This window comes from Marmota monax, unplaced genomic scaffold, assembly GCF_021218885.2.
Source record: "Marmota monax isolate L192 unplaced genomic scaffold, Marmota_monax_Labrador192_F-V1.1 WCK01_AAM20220418_F8-fsc00131, whole genome shotgun sequence".
Lineage (NCBI taxonomy): Eukaryota > Metazoa > Chordata > Mammalia > Rodentia > Sciuridae > Marmota > Marmota monax.
This window is the reverse complement of record NW_026693141.1, coordinates 391,783-413,444: the sequence shown is the minus strand read 5'-3', so window position 1 is coordinate 413,444 and position 21,662 is coordinate 391,783. Positions and strand designations below refer to the sequence as shown.

Sequence of the window (21,662 nt, the reverse complement as noted above, 5' to 3'; positions counted from 1 at the left end):
ACACAGCAGGGCACCTATACTCTTAGTCCCACAGTAGTAAGGATCTGCTATTTTTACAGCTAAGTTTTTCATTTTCAAAACCATTTTTTAAAAAGCTTGATGTCCTTTAAATCCTCCAAATTGCCTTGTAAATTAAGCGTAACACATTTTGAGCAGAGGAAACAAAGGCCAAATTTACTCATCCAACCACATATTTAGTCAACAAGCATATATCAAGTGCCTGTTATGTTCCAGGCGCTATGACAAGATCACAAGGACTTTATAAAGTGGAATTTTTGTGTCCTGTTCATAGGTAAGGAAATGGAAGTCCTAGGAACTGCGTCTGCACTGACCCTACGAGATATGGATAGCAAACTGATAGACACATACATACACAGTACATGTCTGGGCACCAACATTACGTATTTCTTTTTCAAAGGTCAGAATCGATAGTCTTTTTCTTGCTGCCTCATTGTAAAATCCCACTGTGATGTTCTCATAGCCACAGGGTAGACCACATGAAAAAATTCAAAGTGACATTTGTGGAACAGAAAGTCACTGCTAACAAAAGGGATACAAATTGAAATAAACATATATTAGAAAATAATATCACCCTTGGACAGTGCTTTGAAATCTTTTGGGAAATGTGGTTGGATGCATTGGGGTGGGTGGGGAGCCGGGAGCATGGGAGGACATCTTCCTTCTGTGGGTTCCAGATATTCCGGGCTCCCAGTTCCCCAGTCGTGGAACATCTTGGAATGTGCATGTAACTCTGTGGGCTGGAGAGCCTGGGGGCGGCAGGGCCCTGCTAGCAGTGGTTGGTTGGAACCCGTCTGCATCCTTGGTATGGTTCAGCAGCTCCCAGGGCTGGGAGGTGAAGAACTTCATGGGAAATGCAGAACTTGACTCCCCAGGCCCTGAAAGCTGAGGCCATCCTGGAGATGTATGAGGAAAAATAGTGATTCCTGTCAGCTTCATACAAATCGCCACCATCTTGGCTCAGTTTCCATCAGAGGCTGCCCAAATGCCTCTGTTAGCCTTCTCTGGGTTCAAAGTCAGTGTGTCAGCTCCACGTATTTCTTGTGAGCATCTTCCCTCTGAGCCATACTCTATTTTTTAAGATTACAGCAGAGCCATCGTGGGACCTGAGCAGTGAACGATGGTGAGTGTCCCTCTTGCTCCCAAAGCTCCTGGGACCTCGCTTACCTACCCATCTGCCTCAGTTTGCACACACAAAGGTCCGCCCCTGCACGGTGGCCTTCTGAAGTCAGGCCAATAGAAGATCTCAAGAAGGGTCCAGACATTTACCAGGAAAAAAGGTTTTTGTTTCTCTCCTGGGGAGAACTTAGAGACTTCGGCACTTCTCAGAAGAGAGCCAGGGGCAGGGGAGGATCACTGCTCTGGGTGCACTGGGCAGATGTATGGGGATTGGCTGCCCTGGGCCTGGCTTGGTTCCTCTATGGAGAAGCAACCTCAGCTGTGGGTGCCAGAGAGTGTTTTGCTTCTAGTGAGAGGAGGAGGAGATAGGAGAGGAAATAAAAGCACAAAAATGAAAAACAAACAATTCCTGAAGGTCTGATAAGCAGTTCAACTATGTAACAAAACATAAATATTTGCCAAAATGAGTTACTCCAAATACTTTGTATTTCTAAAATTGAGCTGCATTTCTCTTAGGCTTTGAAGTTTTCAGCTCTTGACAATCCGGAGCAAATCTGAGGAGGATGGGGATTGAAGTTCATTTCCTTCTCTGAGTGCTCAGCAAATAAAATTTCTATTCTCTGATGCCTGGTAAAGTGATTTTGCTGTTTTTTTTCAGCCATCTCTTTCCAAATAGAGATGTTTGCTGTTTGTGTGATGACTCCATTCAGCATTTTGTCAATGAACAAGCAATGAGCAAGATGTCCTGGAAAACATTATCTTGAAATGCATCAGGAAAGTTTTATAGTGTCAAAGGACAAAATGACCACAATTGTTTAAAGAGTTTACTTGGCTTACTTATTTATTTTTTTTCTAGAATTGGACAACACTTCATTCCATGGAATAGAATAAGTTTTCTGATCTAACAAAGGAGATTGGTTTTATAAACAGAAAAAGGATGAAGAAAGCAGAAACAGAAGAATAAGAAATGGATTCATAATTTCAGTTATTTTCCTTGAAGGTGGGGTTCAACTGGGGACAGAGACAGAATCACAGAAAAATAATTGATTGATTAACATCAGACTACATCAGGTAGTCTGTATAAGGATTAAGAGAGAGAAAACTTTATTATCAGGCCAACTGAAACTGATCTGTTTGGGAAATTTAACTGTTACCTTTCTAATCCCAAAGGTTAAACAGCTTAGTTTAGCCTGAGTGACTCCATTTTGCTTTTTACTCTGGTCTGTTGGGACCCAGTATGGGAGCCTAGTCCAAAATGAGGGCATTCTGTAAACAAATTTTTTGAGTGATAGCAAACACTTGTTGTTATTTTTTCATGAGGCACTAACAAACACTTTACATATACAAAGTCATGAAAAGTCAGGACAAAGTCTTCTCTGCTGAACAATAAATGAGCTTCATTCAGCCGTTACATACCATTAGATCATATCTATTCATATTTTATAGTTTTAGGTGAATAATTGCAAGATACAGTAATATAAATATTGATCTTCCAGATTTGCAACTGCTATAAATAGAGATTTCAGGACTATATTAGATGCTCATTTTAAAGTGCACATTAGGCTTCAGCCTCTATAATACCATCATAAGCTAACAGTTTTATAAATTCAAAAACATTAAATTTATATAAAACAATCTAAAAATAGACACTCTAAGAAGTGTCTAGTTTCTTATAGGGTTCACTGATGAATGTTGACAAGTTCTTCATTTAGATGAATTTTGAAGATCATTCAACTTCTTTAGAAGAGCCTTCGGGTTTGGAATTAGTATCAAAATTTCTTTCTGAAGTGTGTATGCTTTGAGACTGTTCTGAGCAAGTTCTGGAAGACAGACTACCCCACTACAACCCACTTGAGGCATCTGTTTTACCTTCTTCCTCATGTGCCACAATCTGAACTTTGTTCTTTAATCTCTGAATATTTCCAGTCATGAATTCTGTGTTCTCCACTATTTATCTATTTCTTCCTACAATTATGTCAGACCTTCCTCATTAGCTCTGTTTCCTGCCTTCTCCTTTTTCAGTAGACACATTATTTAAATATTTCAGCTTTGGGGAGGAACTTTCATGGGTTCACATAATTGCAGCAATCTTTTCTTCAGGTAGTTGAGATGATATTGAAATTGTTCTTTTTCTTTAATATTGTTACTCAAAATTGCTATTATTACTGGATCCATCATAGTTTGCAAATGCTCTCTGGTTTTCTTTGAAAGAGGTTGCCAAGTTTCTTTCTTGTTGGATGCTATTTTTTTTAATTTTTTTAAAATTCTAATTAGTTATACATGACAGTAGAATGCATTTTGACACATCATACATAAGTGGAGTATAACTCCTCATTTGTCTGGTTATACATGATGTAGAGTTACACAGGTTATGTAATCCTATATGCACATAGGGAAATAATGTCTGATTCATTCTACTATCATTCCTACTCCCATGCCCTCTCCCCTCCCTTCACTCCCCTCTGACTAGTCCAAAATACCTCTATTCCCTGAACCCTGTCCCAACATACTTATTGTGAATTAGTATCCACATATCAGAGAAAACATTTAGCCTTTGTTTCTTTGGAATTGGCTTTTTTCACCTGCCATAATATTCTCTAGTTCCATCTTGTTGAATGCTTTCTTTATCTGTTGTAGATTAATATGTTTTGTTTGTCCTCTTTTTTCTCTGACAACTTCAGTTCTTCATTACTGATTTTTTCTTTTTGAATTTCTTTTCAACAGTTGACACATTTTCTTGGAAGCATTTGCTTTATCAGGCATCTTGATCAGCATCCTGTAATTTTTTCTTTTTTGGTACTGGGGACTGAACCCAGGGGTGCCTGACCAATGGGCCACATTTCCAGCTCTTTTTTCTTTTAGACAGGCTCCTACTAAGTTGCTAAGGGCCTCACCTAGTTTCTGAGGCTGGCCTTGAATTTGCCGTACTTTTGCCTCAGCCTCCTGAATCCTGGGGATGACAGGCATGTGCCATTGTGCCCAGTCTCATCCTGTAACTTTTAGCAACAGTTATTACTATCTTCTTCTTAATATAATCTCTGACTGTGCTGTAGTCTAATTTCACTTTTGTTGAAGTCACTTTTAGATATTTGCATGACTTTGTTCATGGAGTTCCTCCCAAATAAATGACTTTATCTGTGCAACAGAGTGGCAGCAATCACCTAAGGTCCATAAAAGAAAAAGGGCAAAAAATTAGCATCCATAAAGTCGAAAGCATTTTTACATGATTAATTTCCTCATTGCAATCTTCTGATACATTCAGTGAAAAATAGCCAATCGGATCCATTGTTTGCTATCATCTAAAAAAAAAAAAAAAAAAAAACAAAACAAGTGGCATGTGTTGAAGTCTAGAAAACAGTGGAGCCCTCTTTTCCTGCAGCAGCCATGGTTGAAGGGAAGGTCAAGGGGAGAAGTTGCAAGGACAGGGCCCCATGGGGAAGCCCTTGGTTGACAGGAATTCCCTTAGCAGCTCATTGTACTTTATGGTAATGAGAAATGTTTTCATTAAAGCAGAAAATGAGTGGCATTACACAGAACTGTCACTTTTCTAAGCAAAGAAAGTGACTGAGGAAGTATTTAAGTCTGCTCTCAGGCCTGAATCCTTTGCCTTTATTCCCAGGAAGCAGGACCAGGGTCCTCCTCCAGATGTTTCTGAATGGGTTTAGTGTGGAGCTTGAAGTGCAGGTCCCTTGTTTAATGGAGAAAGCCAGAGGGCCTGCCTCTTTGGGGTTGGTTTGTGTGTGTGTGTGAGAGTGTGGGGGCGGGGGCGGGGAATGTTGGGGAGAGATTGAATGAATGAGAGAAGGATGGAGAGAAAGAGAGGAAGCAAGAAAAAGCAAGATTGATTTCATAATTTTATGTACGAAATGTTGAGTCTATGTATCGAAAGCTCAAAAGATGAACGGATGTGTGTAGATATGACCTGATTGAGTCTGAAACTAGGCAAAATCAAAGCAAGCTAATCAAAGTGAGTTCAAAAGAATAGGATTCTTCCCTGAGTCTGCCCATCATGATAATGACCTCCACCTCTTTCCTGAAGGGGCCTCAGCCTTTGTCCCTATTCTCCCTTGGGCAGCCTTGGGAGGCTCTTCTGTCCTCACTTTTGAAAAGCCCCCCTCCCCCAGGAAGACTTCCCCGGGTAAAAAAGGTGGTCCACATATCTCTGAAGTCCCACAGAACTTGACTTGTACCCTAACACTTATTTCACTATCTACATGTCATAGCAATTTATGTTTATGTTGTCTCTTCTGTTGATTTGTAAGCTCCTCAAAGGCAAGATTTGTGAATGTGTTACATATATTTTACATACATACCTCCTCATTACTTTTAGCACAGTACCTCGCACTTTATTGGCACACAGTAATTGTGTGTTTAATTAATTAAATAAATGCAACCAAAGCTAGATCTGCTGCACAGTAGGACCTGCAACCTGTTCTTACAAGAGAGGATGAAAGGAATTAACAGCTCATGTTCTCAATTAGTCAAATAAATGCATCTTTTATTTTCTCCATCACGACTCTGGATCAAGCATTTTACATTTGGTCAGGTTGGTTGAGTAGTTGAGAGTTTAATGGTTTAAGTGAACACTTTTCTTTTTCTGGTTTTTTTTTTTTTTCTTCTTTTGGAATGATGAAACTTTTCTGGACAAAAAGGAAAAATATCTGGGTGGGAGAAATCGGGTGGGGCCAGTTAAGCCTGCATTCCGCTGCTCCTGGGTTTAGTTGAAAATACCAAGCTGTTTTTAAGAACTCTGGATTAAACTGCTTCCCTCACACTGGATTCTGGGGTGTCTTCTTCAAAGAATTGAAAGCAGAAAAGATTTGGAAGCTGAGACTTAAGGTACTATTTTAAGTCAAAACATCTGCTGGCACAGGGGGTGGGGATGGGGGATGAATTCAACTTGAATTCCAAGGGGCAATTGCTCTTCAGTGCTTACCCCTCAGATTATCTTTAATAATTTCTCCCTGCTTGTATTAAATTTTTTTAAAAGCAGAGATGTCATTTTGCCATAGCAACTTAAAATATACTTTGGGGGAAAAAAGGATTAATAATCATTGGCTATATCTATGAAAAAAAAATGTTTCTTTTGATTTACTTTGATAATACCGCAGTTGGTGCTAGTGACACATTTAGAGTGTTAACACCCTGTAAATGCTCTGGACTTAAAAGAATAAACATATTGTAAAATAATCAAATAAAATACACTTTGGCTTCCTGGAATGTACTAGAAGTTATGCCTTCATCCTTTGATTCTTTTATAAAATACATGGTATGATGTGCTCGGGTAAACAATTCCTGTCCTTTCTGTTAAGCATCCAAGGGTTGGAGGAATTTAGAAACCTTTGTTGTTGTTGTTGTGGGGTGGTGGTATTTACTTCCTAGTTTGTGAGTTATAGTGTTGTCCATCCAGGTTTTATGGGTTTGATGAAGCGGCTGCTCATCTGGCCATGACTGGAGAAGTCTATGAGGCAGTTAGTGGAGAAAGTCATGGGGATAGAATCTGTAGCAAACACCCAATAGTTGGAGTTTCTCATTACCATGACACATAGCACACCTCTAATTATCAGTTCCCCTCTTACTCCTACTAAGTTCTGCCAACTCTCAGAAATTATGATGAAGTTTCTCCTTCTGGCCAGGTGGCCCCTAGCAAAATTCCAAAGCAATTCACTTGTGTTCTTAATTTGCCCATTTGCTACAGTGTTTCCATTCCCAGGTTACTCCTGTCAAAACCTCCTTGATTATAGTGTGGCTCAGCCTCCCCTTATTACAGACTTTTTTGGGAGCAGGACATGATCTTCCATCACTGTGCTCCAATCTGAGGCCCCTTCCCATCATGAATCAAAGATTCATGTGACATCAGGTTCAAGTGACATCAGGTTCACTTGGTTTACAACGCACACTCATCAGGCTAGGTGGCAAGCCTGAAGGTGTGGCGGGCACACTGGATTCGATTCCACAGGTCTGAATCAATGTTTTCTTACTCACCAGTTGTATGTGTCCTTATATAAGTTTTGTTTGTTTGTTTGTTTGTTTTTGTAACTTCCGTAAGCCTCAGGTCCTCCATCTGTAAACTGGAAGCAATAATAGCATCTACTTTTAAGGGATTGTTCCTAAGATTAAAAAGAGATACACAGATGGTAGATTCTCAATGATAGCTATTATTAGTATAAAGATTTGAGGCTACAAACATTTCCATCTCTTATCTGCCTTCCAATATTTTGGGGGTGAAAATCACGAGGCACTTCCTGTGTCCTCTCATTCATCTTCACATCTTGTTGACTGTCCATAGGAAGCACTTTCAGATGTATCAAGCTGATTATCTCCCTCTCCTTCTTTATTTAACTCCTAAATCTTCCATTTTCTTCTGTAGTCTTTACCATTATTCAAGAAAATTATACAAACAGAGTCTTTCGATTCCTTGTCCAAGGTCTCATAATTTCAGATAATGTCACTTATGCAACATTTTAAGATGTGCCGGTAGATTTCTAGGAGGAAGTTACTAAGGATCTTCAAATGGCCAACTTGTTGGGAAGAGCTAATCTGAGATCTTAATGGAATAGCTTTCAAGAGCCTGGTGATCCATCTTGTATACATGGTTTAGACAGTACACTTCTTTCATATAGGTTAAGTAGGGAGTGTTGAAGCCATTCCCATCAAGCCAGAGAAAATGTTAGTCAAAATCATCAGCTAAACTGGGCGCAGTGACACACACCTGTAATCCCAGTGGCTTGGGAGGCTGAGGAAGGAGGATCACAAGTTCAAAGCCAGTCTCAGTAAAAGTAGGGGCTAAGCAACTCAGTGAGACCCTGTCTCTGAATAAAATACAAAATAGGGCTGAGGATGTGGCTCAGTGGTTGAGTGCCCCTGAGTTCAATTATCAGCTAAATAATTTCCAAGTTAATTATTTTGCATTTTTGTATTTACATTCGTCCACCCAGTTCAAGACTCTCAAAAGAATAAGAGATGACTTCAATATGTTAAGGTTTAGTTGCTTCCCTTGGCTACCCCAGTCATCCAAATTATAAAAGTAGAATTATATATTGTAGAGTGATACCTTCGTAAATCTGTTTCTAAGAGCCAGAGAAGAAACATCACAAGTGGGGAATTTCATATGTGTCCACGCATGTACAGAGTTCAGGCTCAAGAAGATAAATGTGTCAAGAATGCGTAACTGCTGCCGAGTAATTATGCAACTTACATTTCTGCCAGTAAATTTTGAGCCTGATTTATGTCAGATTGGACTATAAATCCACTCTTTGCACCAATTATCAAAAATATACTTTACAATCTTGAATATATTATTCTCGGAGAGAAAAATAAACAATGGAATGTGGGGTTGGGTCCATGCTGCCAACTCTGGAGGATTGGGCTGGGATGGAGTGTGTCTTGAGAAGGCAAGACTCAGTTCTGCAAAGAGAATTAGAAACTAAGGATCCAGAAACTGTGATGACTTTACAACCCTGGGTCTGAGCTCTCAGGTAAGAAAATAAGGAGAGAAGGCATCTTACATTCTGTGGGGAAAATGGGTGTATCATCTTGTTGACTAAAGAAACGGGAGAAGATTGTTCTGAGAGAATGGATACCTTGCAGTCTCTATGCTGTGTGCTCCTCATCTGTGCCAGGTGCCACCAACCATGCACTCTCAATTTTCAGGGCCTGGCAAGCACATCTCAGTCCTGGAAAATCCCTTGAGGACTTTTGAAAAATACTAATGTTTAGCTCCAACCAAGAGGCATTAGTTTAATTGGACTGGGATGTGGCCGGGGCGTTGCAAGCAGGTGGGAAAGAAGCTGTGGCTCTGACCAGCTGCCCTGAGAGTGGCTTTTGCCTTGCAAGGACCATGACAAAATCCATCTGCAGGGATGCAAACAGGGCCACACAGGGGCTCTTCCCCACTGTTGCTGCCCTATCTTCTTCAAGGTCTTTATTCTGCTGCCTTGTAGCATTAGCTCCTGCCTGTGGATCATCTTGTTCGTATTGCCTTAAATTTCAGCTTTTGATTCACACCTAACACTTCATGCTGCTAGTCCCACCCTGGCCTGCTCTGGGATCAGAAACTGGTGTTTTCCTTCTGAGTGCTTGCATTTTCTGTTGTAAGCCTAGTTCTTCTGACATCCCAGCTGCCTTTGCAAGTTCCTCTAGCTACACTGACTTGAGGCAGTCTTCCCAGTTGGGTTCTGAATTCCAGTCCCTCCCCTGGGCCAGGATCCTGGAGAGCTCTCTGCAGACAGCTCCTGAACATATTTACTCAGCATGTGACTTCTATGGGTTGGAACAAGGTCTTGGCTTATCTGTCTAGATTCCATCTCTTTGTTATGGGAGACAGCAGGCATGCAATTCTGGGTGAGATCAACCTGGGTTGAGTCCTGGGTTGGGAGATTGTAACAGAGGAGAGAGAAAAAGCCTCAGTGGCTAGATGGCTAGGAGGCAGGGGCCTGAGCTATAGAGAGGAGGGACATGAGCACCATGATTTCCTTTCCAAGGTGTGTTTTATAGGAGTTAGTATGGGCCACTGTAGTGATGCAATGGCTGTTGGCATTTTTAAAATTGGGCATCAAGTCATCTTTACGACTGTGTAATAGCATCCTTGTCTCAAGGTACTGTAATGCCAGATTCGTGGGACCCCAATAGACCTCCAGGAACCGAATCCGATGCAATCACACAAGAGTCTTTACTGCAAGCTCGAGCCTGGACTCACAACCATTTCCGATGCAGCGGTCCCGAGGAGTGAGTCCTGGCCTTAGGTCAGTGAGGATTTATAGGTTTTGGGGGGATACTCTATGCATCACAACATCACACAACAAATCATTTCGTACCATGGGAAAATCAAACAACAACTCTTAACATTGATTAACACATTCAGGCGGGAACAAGTTGGGTAAGGGTGATTGTTGAGTTCAAGAGGTGGATATGTTTGAACTGATTGGTTTAAGCCGTGAGGGGTCTACACGGTTTCCTAACATGTTATCAATCACCGAAACTCCCGGGAGGGTCACCTGGCATTTCAGATATGTTCCCTGTCTCACTCTGATTGGTTGTTGCTATGGTCCGAAATCAGGTCTCAAGCCTTTTTTGGTCTTGCATTGATGAGTCAAGGTTATCTGGTCACTGCAGTTAGGGGTATCTGGCTCCGAAGGCCTTTCCTGTTATTTACCCTCAGCAGGGTGGCTATGTGCCTAGGAACACTGGGTCATCCCCCACCCCTTTTGGATAGGCCCTGCTCTGAGGTAGAGGCTGGTTTTTCAAAAATGGAGTCACATCAGTTTCCCAGTACAAACACAGAACAAAAATGTAAGTTGAAAAGAAGATTTTGACAAAATCTGTACATATATTCTCATTTTCAATCATATAATAGTATAAGCAAACTGAAACTATTGGCCCCTGCACCTAATCCCTTTGGGTTGAAAAGCTTCCTTTGCTAATGGATATTTAGTACTTCTGTTCCACATACAAAATATGATATATATGATATTGCTTGTGTGTTTTATAGTACTGGTATATTATCATACATATCATGATTAAACTTCACTCATGCAACAGGATGTAATAGAGATCTTTAATTTCATCATGTATAGACTTCATTCTACTCAACTACTAAAGTCTATGGATGGTGAAACAGTTTCCAATTTATGTGAGCACTCACAATTCTGCAATGAATGGCTTGAATATGTGTGAGAGAGTTTTCTCTCTCTTTTTTTGAGATAGTGTCTTGCTGTGTTGACCAGGCTGGCTTCAACATCGTCCGGCTTCAACGTATTTCTTTCAAGATCAGGAGACGTCAAATTGTTAGATCATGGGAATATGTATTTTCATGGGAATAAGCATTTCCAGCTTAAATAGGTATTGTCAAATTTAGTCCTCGCCCAGAAATGCAGGAGAATATCTGTTTGTCCTTGATCGGTCTCTTGTCTTTTAGTTTTGCTTATTTTTCATAGTGGAGAAGTCATGGATTTCTTGTAGTCTTAGTTTCCACTCTTCCCTTTGTCTTGTTTGCCTTCCCAGTCTTGTTTAAAAGGTCTTTCCTACCCAAAGTAATAAAACCTTTTTCTCTACTGCTTCTGATTGTTTTCATAGTTTTACATATCTTAATCTCTCTGAAAAATATTGGTGAATGGTGTGAAGATCTAAACATTATTTTTCTCCAAGAGGAAAACCAGGAGTCCTAACAATGTTCGGTCCATTTGGGGGCTCTGCATTCTGTTCTTATGACTAAAATAATATTTGGAGCAATTATTCATTTAGTCACACTAGTCAGGGGTGATCATTATCTGTCAGGGAGAGATTGAAATAAAAATTTACTCTATATCGGCTTCATAGTATTCAACTTCATGTTCTAATAAATGATGTATTGAAAATTATATGGAGTTTTTGGTTTTGAAAGGGGCTCAGTTGATCTCAAAAATGCTATGGGGGGTGGGTTGGGGCTTGATCCAGTAATGCTGAACCACTAAGCCACATCCCCAGCCCTTTTTTAAATATTTTATTTTGAGACAGGGCCTCACTAAGTTGCTGAGGCTGGCCTTGAATTTGAGATTCTCCTGCCTCAGCCTCCTGAGTTGCTGGGATTACAGGAATGCACCACCATACCTGTTTTTTAGTAATCCTGTTGTGATCATTTTAAAGCTCCTACTGTAAAGGTTTCTTTCTAGATACTGTTATAAATGTGTAGTTAATAGTTAGACCTGGTGGGTCTTGCATAATATATATATATATATATATATATATATGTATATACATATATAATAATATGTATATATGTCTATTATTATTATTATTATTATTATTATTATTATTATTATTTTTGCTGCCGAGTCATATCCCCTAGTCCTTTATTTTGAGACAGGGTCTCACTACATTGCCAAGGCTGGCCTCAAAATTGTAATCTTCTTGCTTCAGCCTCTTTGGTAGCTGGGATGACAGGCTTGTGTCACCACTCCGAGTTGAGCTTACGTGATTTGCGGGGGTATGGGGGACTGAACTCAAGGGTGCTTAACCACTGAGCCACATCCTCAGCCCCACCCTGGTATTTTACTTACAGACAGGGTCTCACTGAGTGGTGGAAGCTCTTGCTAAGGTGCTGAGGCTGGCTTTGAACTCGTGGTCCTCCTGGGCCACTGGGATTACAGGTGTGCACCACCACGCCCAGCTTCTTACATGATTCTTAAACATAAGATCTTTATTCAAAGTAAGCAGCCGATTTACTTTTATTTCTTCCTGAATATTACACTTAACTTTAAAATTCTTCTTTGCTTGATTTAAACACCTTTGTAGTAAGTTAATAAAATTAATGAACACACCTTTTTTTTTTTTTGTCCATAACGCTATTCTCAGTTTATTATTTTGTATTTGTTTTAATTAGTTACAAATGACAGTAGAAGGCACTTTGATACATCACATGTCATGGAGTATGATTTCTCATTCTTCTGGTTATACGTGATGTAGAATCCCACCGGTTATATGAACAAGTTTAACTTTTAACAACTTTAACTTTTAACTTTAAACAAGCTGCTCATTTGGAGCAAGAGTTGAAAGATGATATTAGTTTGTGTTATTTAACATGTGAGCACCCTGGGCCAACAGATGACACCATGTGGCAAAGAGGAGTGGGGAACAGAAATTCCCTGTATATTTGAATGAAGGTGCATCTAGACTTAACCTTAAGGGTACTGTTTTGCTTTCTTGTTCTAAGCATTTTACTGAGTTGCTTTATTCAGAGTGTCTGTTTTGCTCTTAGTGTTTTGAGACATGTGGTATTAGAAACTTGGCATGAATCTGGCTTCCTTAGCTAGAAAACTTTGAGTGAATTTGATTCTTTTCTCTAGGCTCTATTTAAACCTAAGACTTAGGTTTCATTTATGGTTTATTTATTGTTTAGTTATTGGTTATAAAAACAAAACAGAAGCATATTATTTCCATATTTGTTTCCCTGTTGAACAAAAATTGCCCTTATTTTACTTTCCCTTCTCTCTAGAATGCACTGTCTTCCTGGAATAGAATGTGCATGATACCTTTTGGAGTTGTGCAGTGCACAGTACTGGCCTCCTTCCACTTTCTACTTTTATGTTGCTCTGCAGTAGCATTCGGATGCCTCCACCCTGCAACTCTCTGTTCCTTGAAGAGTTCATCTCACACTCTGCAAAGATAAGTCAGTCTCCTAGCAGTTTCCAGGCCTCAGTTGTCTCACAAGGGTTCAAATATTCTCCTTCGTGACTATTTGTAAAACCCATAGTGTAGCAAAGAGATTTTTAAAGATATATATTTATTCTTTTTTAGTTGTACATGGCAATAGAGTGTATTTTGACATATCCTACATACATGGAGTATAACTTCCCATTCTTGGGGTTGTATAAGATGTGGAGTTACACTGGTGGTGTATTCATATATGAACATAGGAATGTTATGTCCAGTTCATTTTACTGTCTTTCTGATTCTCATGTCCCCTTCTTTTCTCCCTCCCCCTCTCTAATCTGGTGAACCTCCACTCCACCCGACCCTATTATGAAAGCAAAGAGTCTCAGAATGGCTATAGGATGAGAGCTTTCTCAAGGCACAGAAGGCACAGTGCTGTTGAACTTGCACGAGCGTCTATTTGATGTCAATGCTAGGTTCACATCTAGAGTCAAACTCGGGACACAGCTGAGCACTTAGATTCTGTTCTCTGTCGAGAGTGCAGTCCACATTTACCCACCAAAAACCTTCCACAAGTGCATTCCACGTGCTGATATTCTTGAAAGGTGCTGGTTTATGCAAAGGAGGATTATATGCAACTCTGCTCCTCTTCCCTGAAGTGTGTGTGAGATGTTGCAAAGTCAAAGCTCTAAGACTCCTAGATTCTTAGAACTAAAAGCACTTTTGAGATCTAATCCATCTCATTTTAGAACTGGGATGAATGGATGACTATTTATACACTTGAGGATATAAATACATAAACACAGATATATGTGCCTACTCATTAGGTACTTATACACACAACCAGATTCATTTTACTAATAGCAAATCCATGAAAATTGATTAATATACATTTAAACCTTAAATGAACTAATGATCTGCCCCAAAGACACTTATAAGCACACTGAAGTGACCTCTTCTTTTAAATACCCTCAGCTCCCATTGTATTTCAGTGTGTGTGTGTGTGTGTGTTCACAAGAATGTGGGGCTGGAGAGCTTACTGATTACCACCCATTAGGCTGATGGGAAGAGCTCAAATATGGAACAGTTTCCAGTTACGTGTGGAATTCTGGCTGGCCGCTCTTTTACTCCAAAGTCTGTTTTATTTTGTGAACAGTTTCTTATCACATTTATTTATTGTTCCTCCAAGGGAGGCGGGAAGGCAAGAGCCTTTATTGCAATTCTCTTGTTAACGTGTGAGAAAACTGAGTTTGCACAGAGCTTGCTTGACATGCTCTTCCTGGGAACAGTCACAAAGAAAACCAGGAGACCCAGTGGGCTCCCTGTCACTGAGCTCTGCATGCTCCCTAGCCCTACTTTGCCAGCCCTAGGGCCCTTCACACCAATGGAAATGGTGTTGCATGGAAATTCCCCAAATCAAGAGTTGTTTAGAAACCCCCAAGAGGTACAGATTAAGCATTATTCCTGTTTGGATATTCCTGAATGTAAAAATCCTGTGGCTCTTTCTAGCTAGTGCATTGAGACCTATATGCTTCAGACCTAAAGCACTTTACCATCATATTGATTAAAAGATAGTCAATAAATTAAGTCTATCAGTGATGGCTGTGAGCAAATATACTATTGAGAGGCCAATAATTCCTCAAGTGTTCACTGAGGCTCTGTATTAGGCACGGCACAGATGATGATAAAAAGATAGAACTGCCCTTGTTTCCAAGAATTCAAAGTGCAAGGTAGACGGTGTTAAGTAAAGAACAATTAAATTGGGGAGAATAGGTGCACTGTATTTTGGAAGCTCACTGTGCTGGGGGATTAAACTTAGAAAGGCTGTCAGAAAGACCTCCTAGATGAAGGACTGAGGGGACTAGCTGGACATAGAGGTGGAGGAACAGTGTTCAAGGCAGAGAGAACAGTATGTGGGAAAACTTGAAGACAAGAGGGAGTGAGATATACCTAAGAAAATGAAAAGTTCCTGTCTGGTTGGAGCACAAAGTGAAGGGTAGTTATGGGCATCAGGGTGTGGCAATGGAAGGGGCTGGGATTGACCAAGATGCTATCAGAAAGACGAATGGAAGTTAGACCATTAAAGGTTGGCTTGTAAGTTCTATTTAGAGGACTAAGCTTTATCTGTGAATTGATCATTCATTCATTCATTCATTCATATACTGTGCACCAAGAATTAGGGTTGGGGATAAAGCAACAAATAAAACAAAGAGCATGCCCTCAGGGAGCTTCCATTCTCCTGACACGTAGAGGGAAGTCAACAGACAAGTAATCAAATTAAATACATAATAGTCAAGTTGCAGTGCGGGTGTAGCAGTGCCCTGGGATGGTTCAGTGAAGCCTCAATGATATGGTGGCACTCGGTAGAGAGCTATAGCAGTACAGGACGAAGTCAGGCAGATGTCTACAGGGCAAGGGCACTCCAGCCAGAGGGAATGGCATGTGCAAAGGCCCTGAGCAACAGTGTGCAGGAATCACTGATGGTCATACTGGCTAGAGCTTAGGAAGAAAGGACCGGAATGAGAGGAGATGAATTCTGAGAGGCAAAGGGGCAAGATCACAGAGAGCCTTGAAGGATTTTATTCCAAGTGTGATGGAAAATCAAAGGGGAGGTAGCAGGATCATGTTTGTATAGGTCTAGCTGCTGAAGGGGAATGGATTGAGGGTGAAGGTAGAGATGAAGGATGGGGAGGCAGAACAGGCAGGGAAAACAGTTTATTGGAAAAAAATCAGACAAGCAGTGAAAACAATCTAAGCAAGGTAATAACAACGGGATATTCTACCAGTCAGAGGTAGGAGGGGGGAAAACTGAAGTGTGTTAAGCGTCCCTGTTCCTTGGTTCCAAAATACTTTCATCATGACTGAGTTTTTCCCCAGATAGCTTATCTTTTGAGTTCAAAGAACTGAAGATCCTATTAAGGCAAATTCTGCTTTCATTTTTTGGATTCTAAAAGCATTGCATTTAGAGGAAAAAAATTAAAAACCAGAATGACATATTGCTCAATACCATTTACACAAATTAAGAAGCATGCATGTGAAACGATGCTTAAAACAGTGGAAGAAAATATACAACACAAAAAATGCACAATAAACAGAATAGGATCATTGCCTCCAGTGGATCAAGATAAGAGCATACTATGAAGCAAAACAAACAAACAAAAAACGAGGTTGCAGAATGCAATTTTTTTTTTAAGAGCAAAATATCGAATACCATTGAGCATTGGATAGGCAGTCAAGTTTAGCACAGGCCTCTGAGAAAATGGGTCTTGGGAGAGTTAGGCTTTGACAGTGAGTGGTAGACAGAGGAATGCTAGGCAAATCATGCAGACAAGGTGGGTGTCATGGGGTTGGTCTGTAGGGCCTATGAAGTAAGAGAAACAGCCTTGAAAACAAGTTTCACCTTCTTCATGTTCTGTTTTAAACTAGCTCTGGACAAAGCTTTATTTTGGCTTCTCTCCACCCCACACTCCCTGCCCAAGCACAGTTTTCCAAAAGATAACCTATTCTGATATTTAAGAAAAACTTTTGGGTTTTCCTCTGTGCACTCAGTGGAATTTCACCAATTTCTTTGGAATGACAACTATCAGAAAAAGCTCCGTGGCGGTTGAACCAGTGTTCCATAGTCTACCAAGGTTCAAGGTCTCATGGAAAGAAAAATTTGCAGCCCACTCATTCAAAGTTGGAAAATGAAATGTAACTGGCAAAGAGTGACTTGGATTTTAATCTTCAGTTTTGTGCTGATAACGATGATCACTCAGAGCAAAGTCCCTCTCAGTTTACGAACCATGTTCATGTTTACTAATCTATTTAATCTTCGTATCAACTCTGTGAGACAGCTTTGTTTTACAAATGAGGAAACTAAAGCTCAGGCAGATTAATGACTCATTCAAGTTGCTTCACTTGTATTCTGTACTTTCTGTGTGCTGGACCTCTCTGTGTTGGGAGGTCAGGTTCTATTTGCTTCCCATTATAACATTTGTCAGTTAACTTCATGGGGACATACAAAAGAAAAATGATGACAATATGGATTGTGTAATGCACTATAAAAGGTGATAAATAAATAAAAAAAAAAAATATATATATATATATATATATATATATATATATATATATATTTACCATTACTTCTATTTTTTAAATTATTTAAAAATATTTACAGTCTATGTACTGTCTTAAGGGGTGGTATTTAGCATGGAGCTGAGAATATTCAAATTGGATCTCTACCATCAGGCATGTTCCCAAGAGAAGAAATATGTAGAGAGGCTTTATCTATGAGATATGGCCTTGGCTCCAAACCCAGGATAACCCCCAAGTGAGCTTGGTTGGACTGCAGTTAAATATACAATTTAATCTTGGATCTTCTCACTCCATGGAAGAAAGAAGGCTGGTCCAAAGTCCATTCCAGCAAAATGAAGAGGAAATTCAAGAGCATGGGAGGCAAATGCAAGGATGGCCAGATGCTCTCCCGAATGCGTGTAGCCCAGCTCTCCCCCTGCTCCAGTCGGTGAAGGAACAGCACCTGACCCTAAAGAGACACACAGCAAGGCTTTAGATCCTACAGCCTGGAATGCACATTGGTCTCCGGGAACTTGACCAATGTCTAGCATCCATTTTCTTCAGGGAAGGCAAAGAATGTTACAGAGCTGGATTGGGAGAGCTGGTGAAAGCTCTCCTAGATAGCAATGCCCAAAGTAAGAAAAATCTCAAAAATTGGGGAAAAATATGAAAAAGTTACAAGTCTCTAAAATTCATTCATTCCATAACATTTCATGTTACTCATTATTGCCAGGTTCTGGAATACAGAAGAATACCAATCTATATCTATATTCATATCAATGTCAAAATCTCTATCTATACCAACTATACCTTTATCTATCTATCTATCTATCTATCATCTATCTATATCTTCCATTAACTATCTTTCTAGAGAGAGTGAGTGTGTCACATAAGTAATTAACTTATGGAGAATTTCTGGGAAATTTTCACTTTCAACAGAGTGTTCTAGAGATACTCTAAGGATATAGATTCATCTAGAACACCAGTAGGTATTCATTTAGAAGAAATGTGAAATGGGAGATCTGTAACTTGAAAGAAGCCATTATAAATGCCAAACAAAGAGAAAGCTGATGTTTTAGAGCATTATGAAGAAGAATATTCTGACATTTCTTCAGTGCTAATTCAGGGAGAGTAAGTTCTCCTAGCACTGAGGTGTAGATCCTCAGATAGAAGTACCTCTCAGGACAGGGATGTTCTCAGACCCCACAAAATGCTGGAATCTTCCTTCTACATCAGCCCGTGTCTTGGGCTCTGGGTGGAAGCTTTCCCTAACACCTGCTTCTCTTGTTCCTAAAGGGAGCCACCATGGACAGGAAGCTTGATTCAAATGGCCACTTCCATTTTCCTTCTCACAACATATTTCCTGCTTTGTTAATCAGCACTCTAGTTGCTACATCCAACTCTAGCCATACCAGAGTGTTTGGTATTATCATTATGGCTGCACTTCCCTACCTTCCAGAAGAATCATGTGAACAAAGTGTCCCCAGAAGTCCTTACATGGACAGTTCCATTTGAGGTATGCCTGGTATTCATGGGCATGTGGGAGGACTGTTCCCCTCCTCCAGCCACCTGCATCTCTTAATTAGGGTAGCAACAATGAAACCCCAGGGTTCCTGGCCTACACCCAAATCCTCACTCACCATTCTCCAAGCACTGACTTGAATTCTCTGTTTTGGTACTGAGTTTGTGAACAGTCGAACATACATAGTTTTTATCAAGATACCTTAATATTTTGTTTGCATTCTTAAATTCTAGTTTAAAATGTTTGCATTTTTAAAATTCTAGTTTAAAAAGAGAAATAAAAATAGGTGTGATATATCACCCTTGAATATATGATGTGGTCTCTATTTTAAAAGTTCTACATGTATCTTGTTTACCACTTTATGACACATAACGGGCATTCAAGAAATATCTGTTAATCATTAATTAATCAACTAATTAGCCATCGCTCAATCAACTATTAATTAACTAGTCATTATTTAATTGTTCTGCACAGGGGGATAAGATGTACCTAAACACAACCAAATTAAATAATTCAAGTCAGCAAATTATAAAGAACCTGAGTGGGTTTGTCTGGGATCTGGGATTTCAGGATGCTGTTAGGTGGGTCTGGAGTAAGTGGTGTCAGTCGGAAAGGCCTCAGGCAGGAGTGAGGTGGGAAGTGACAAGACCCAAGTCACAGAGGCAGGAGGTGCACTCCATACTGGGGGAAGTGTGGGAGCTGAGCACCTCAGAGCAGGAGGGAGAGAGGGTTTGTCCTGGGAATCCCAAGAGGGGCGAGCAGAGAAGTGGCTATAGATCACCCTAAAACGCTCCGTCGTGCTTTGACTTTATCTTACTGGTAGAAAGATGAAGGTTTTGGGGCAAGGACATTTAATCATGAAGAGAACCTAAAGTCATTATATCACAAGATATTACATATGAAAACATACTTACATATATGTATTTCATATAAACATGAGAATATATATATTATATATATAAACATAAGATATATGAGGATACTTTTTTAAGATCCCACTAAGTTGGAAATGACCTTTTCCTCCTCAGTGACCCTGTGTGACCCTCACTGGACATAATTTTTAGAAGAGCACCTCCACATTTTACTGCACGAATGTAAAAGGCAAACCCCTTTTATGGGAAAGAGCAAGTAGACTGTCTTATACAATATCCTTGTGTTCCCAGGACTGAGAAGATACTTTCTTTCACACAAGAGAAGATACTTCACGAATGTTTGTTGCATGAATACATAAATGAACATAATAGCTCACAAAGCAACTCACATACATTTTATCTCATTTAATCCTACATCCGCCTTGTGAAAGAGGTCCATATTATTGGTTTCTAAAAGAGAGTTTGAGTCTCAGTGCTGGCGGAGGCTCATTGTTCAGGAAAAGGATGCACAAGTGCAAAGCTCAAAGAGGCCAGAGAGGCAGGACAATTGACTGGACGTGGGTGTCAGGAGCCACCAAAGACAAGGAGAGAACAAAGAGGGGTTCAAGAGTGTGGGGTAGGACTGCAGGAAGATCATCAACCCAGGGGCCTCAGGGAGAACCAATGAGGAGGGAGGAGGCTGAAGACAAAATAGTCAGGAACCAAGAAATGAGGTCATGGAAGAAGGGTCTGCAGATTAAGTAGTCATTTGAGGAAATTTGACTCTAAAAAGAGTGAAGCTAAAAGAAACAAGAGTCAGTCAAAGATATTTTTTCCTTAAGCCTTGGGCATGGTTAGAGACACGTCCATGGGACAGACCCCTGGGGAGAGGGAGCCTTGGGGGAGAGGAACCTGAATGTACAGGAGGCCCTGAAGGTGTGTCAGCTCTCTCCCCTGCTCTCTCTCCCTCTCTCTCTCTCACTCAATGATCAGTCCCCAGCACAGCTTGATTAGTGGTTAGACACAGTGTGCTTGGTCCAAACAGCCATCTTTCTCCGCTTATTACCAGACTCTTTGAAAATCTGTTTTCTCTCCTTGTTTTTTTTTGGATCTTAGAAATAGTCTGCCCCCCAAGAGAAATAAATGCCTTCTTGCCTCTCCAATGACAGCATGCAAGGCCAAAGCTACAGAACCTCACCCAAAATAGATCAAATATTTGAAATGTTTTCTTATTTGCACCCCTCACAACTATGAATGCAATGCAAAGCCAATTATAAGATTGGCTTCCCCCTCCCCTCCCCTGAAATGAGTGAAGGATGTGTTTTCTGGTTGGGAGGCCAGACCAGGCCCTACCACATGGTCTTGGTTGGATTTCAGACACAGCCTTCGTTCAGCGTGGACAGGAAGACGGAACGTGCACAGCTGGGTAAACATGTGTGTGCAGAGCGAGGGGCTCTCTCAGGACTCGCCATCCTGAATTCCATCTTGTGCACATGTCAGAGCTGCCCCAGCAGAAGAGCAGTTCTTTATAGAAGACTTCAGTTTTCTGTAAGATCGTACAAGGCCCAGAGCCTAATACTAAGCCTTATAGGTTACAGAAGCTCAGATGGTGAGTGAATGAATGAATGAACAAATGAACTAGCAGAAAAATCCAGTCACAGCTCTGAGTGATTCAGAAACTCCTTGGAGAGCAATTTCTCACAGATGGAACTTTTTTTTTTGCATCCTTTTAGAGTTGAGTGAACCCAATACCACTGAATATGGGTGAACTGGGAAGACATAGAGACATCTAGCTATCCTCTCACTAAATAAGGAGAGAGTGGCCAATTCTGTTCTGCAGTGGTGGGAAAAGATAACATTTATTCCAGGTGCCCCTTCTTATATGCAGGGTCTTCTCTGATCACACCCACTTCCCATTTTATCAGGCCCTTACCCTAATCCCAGACAATCAATATCCTTCCACCAGT

At 40.4% G+C, this 21,662-nt stretch overlaps 1 protein-coding gene and 1 pseudogene across 1 annotated transcript in view; one reads left to right on the top strand and one right to left on the bottom strand.

Moving 5' to 3' along the window:
- Positions 1-2,788: 2,788 nt before the first annotated feature.
- Positions 2,789-21,662, bottom strand: part of LOC124099855 (centromere protein Q-like) — a 59,082-nt pseudogene continuing 40,208 nt past the window's right edge.
- Positions 5,858-21,662, top strand: part of Cald1 (caldesmon 1) — a 204,082-nt gene continuing 188,277 nt past the window's right edge. The window contains exon 1 of the mRNA XM_058582819.1: positions 5,858-5,976. The gene's annotated coding sequence lies outside the window, so the exon portion shown is untranslated. The remainder of the gene's footprint in view (positions 5,977-21,662) is intronic.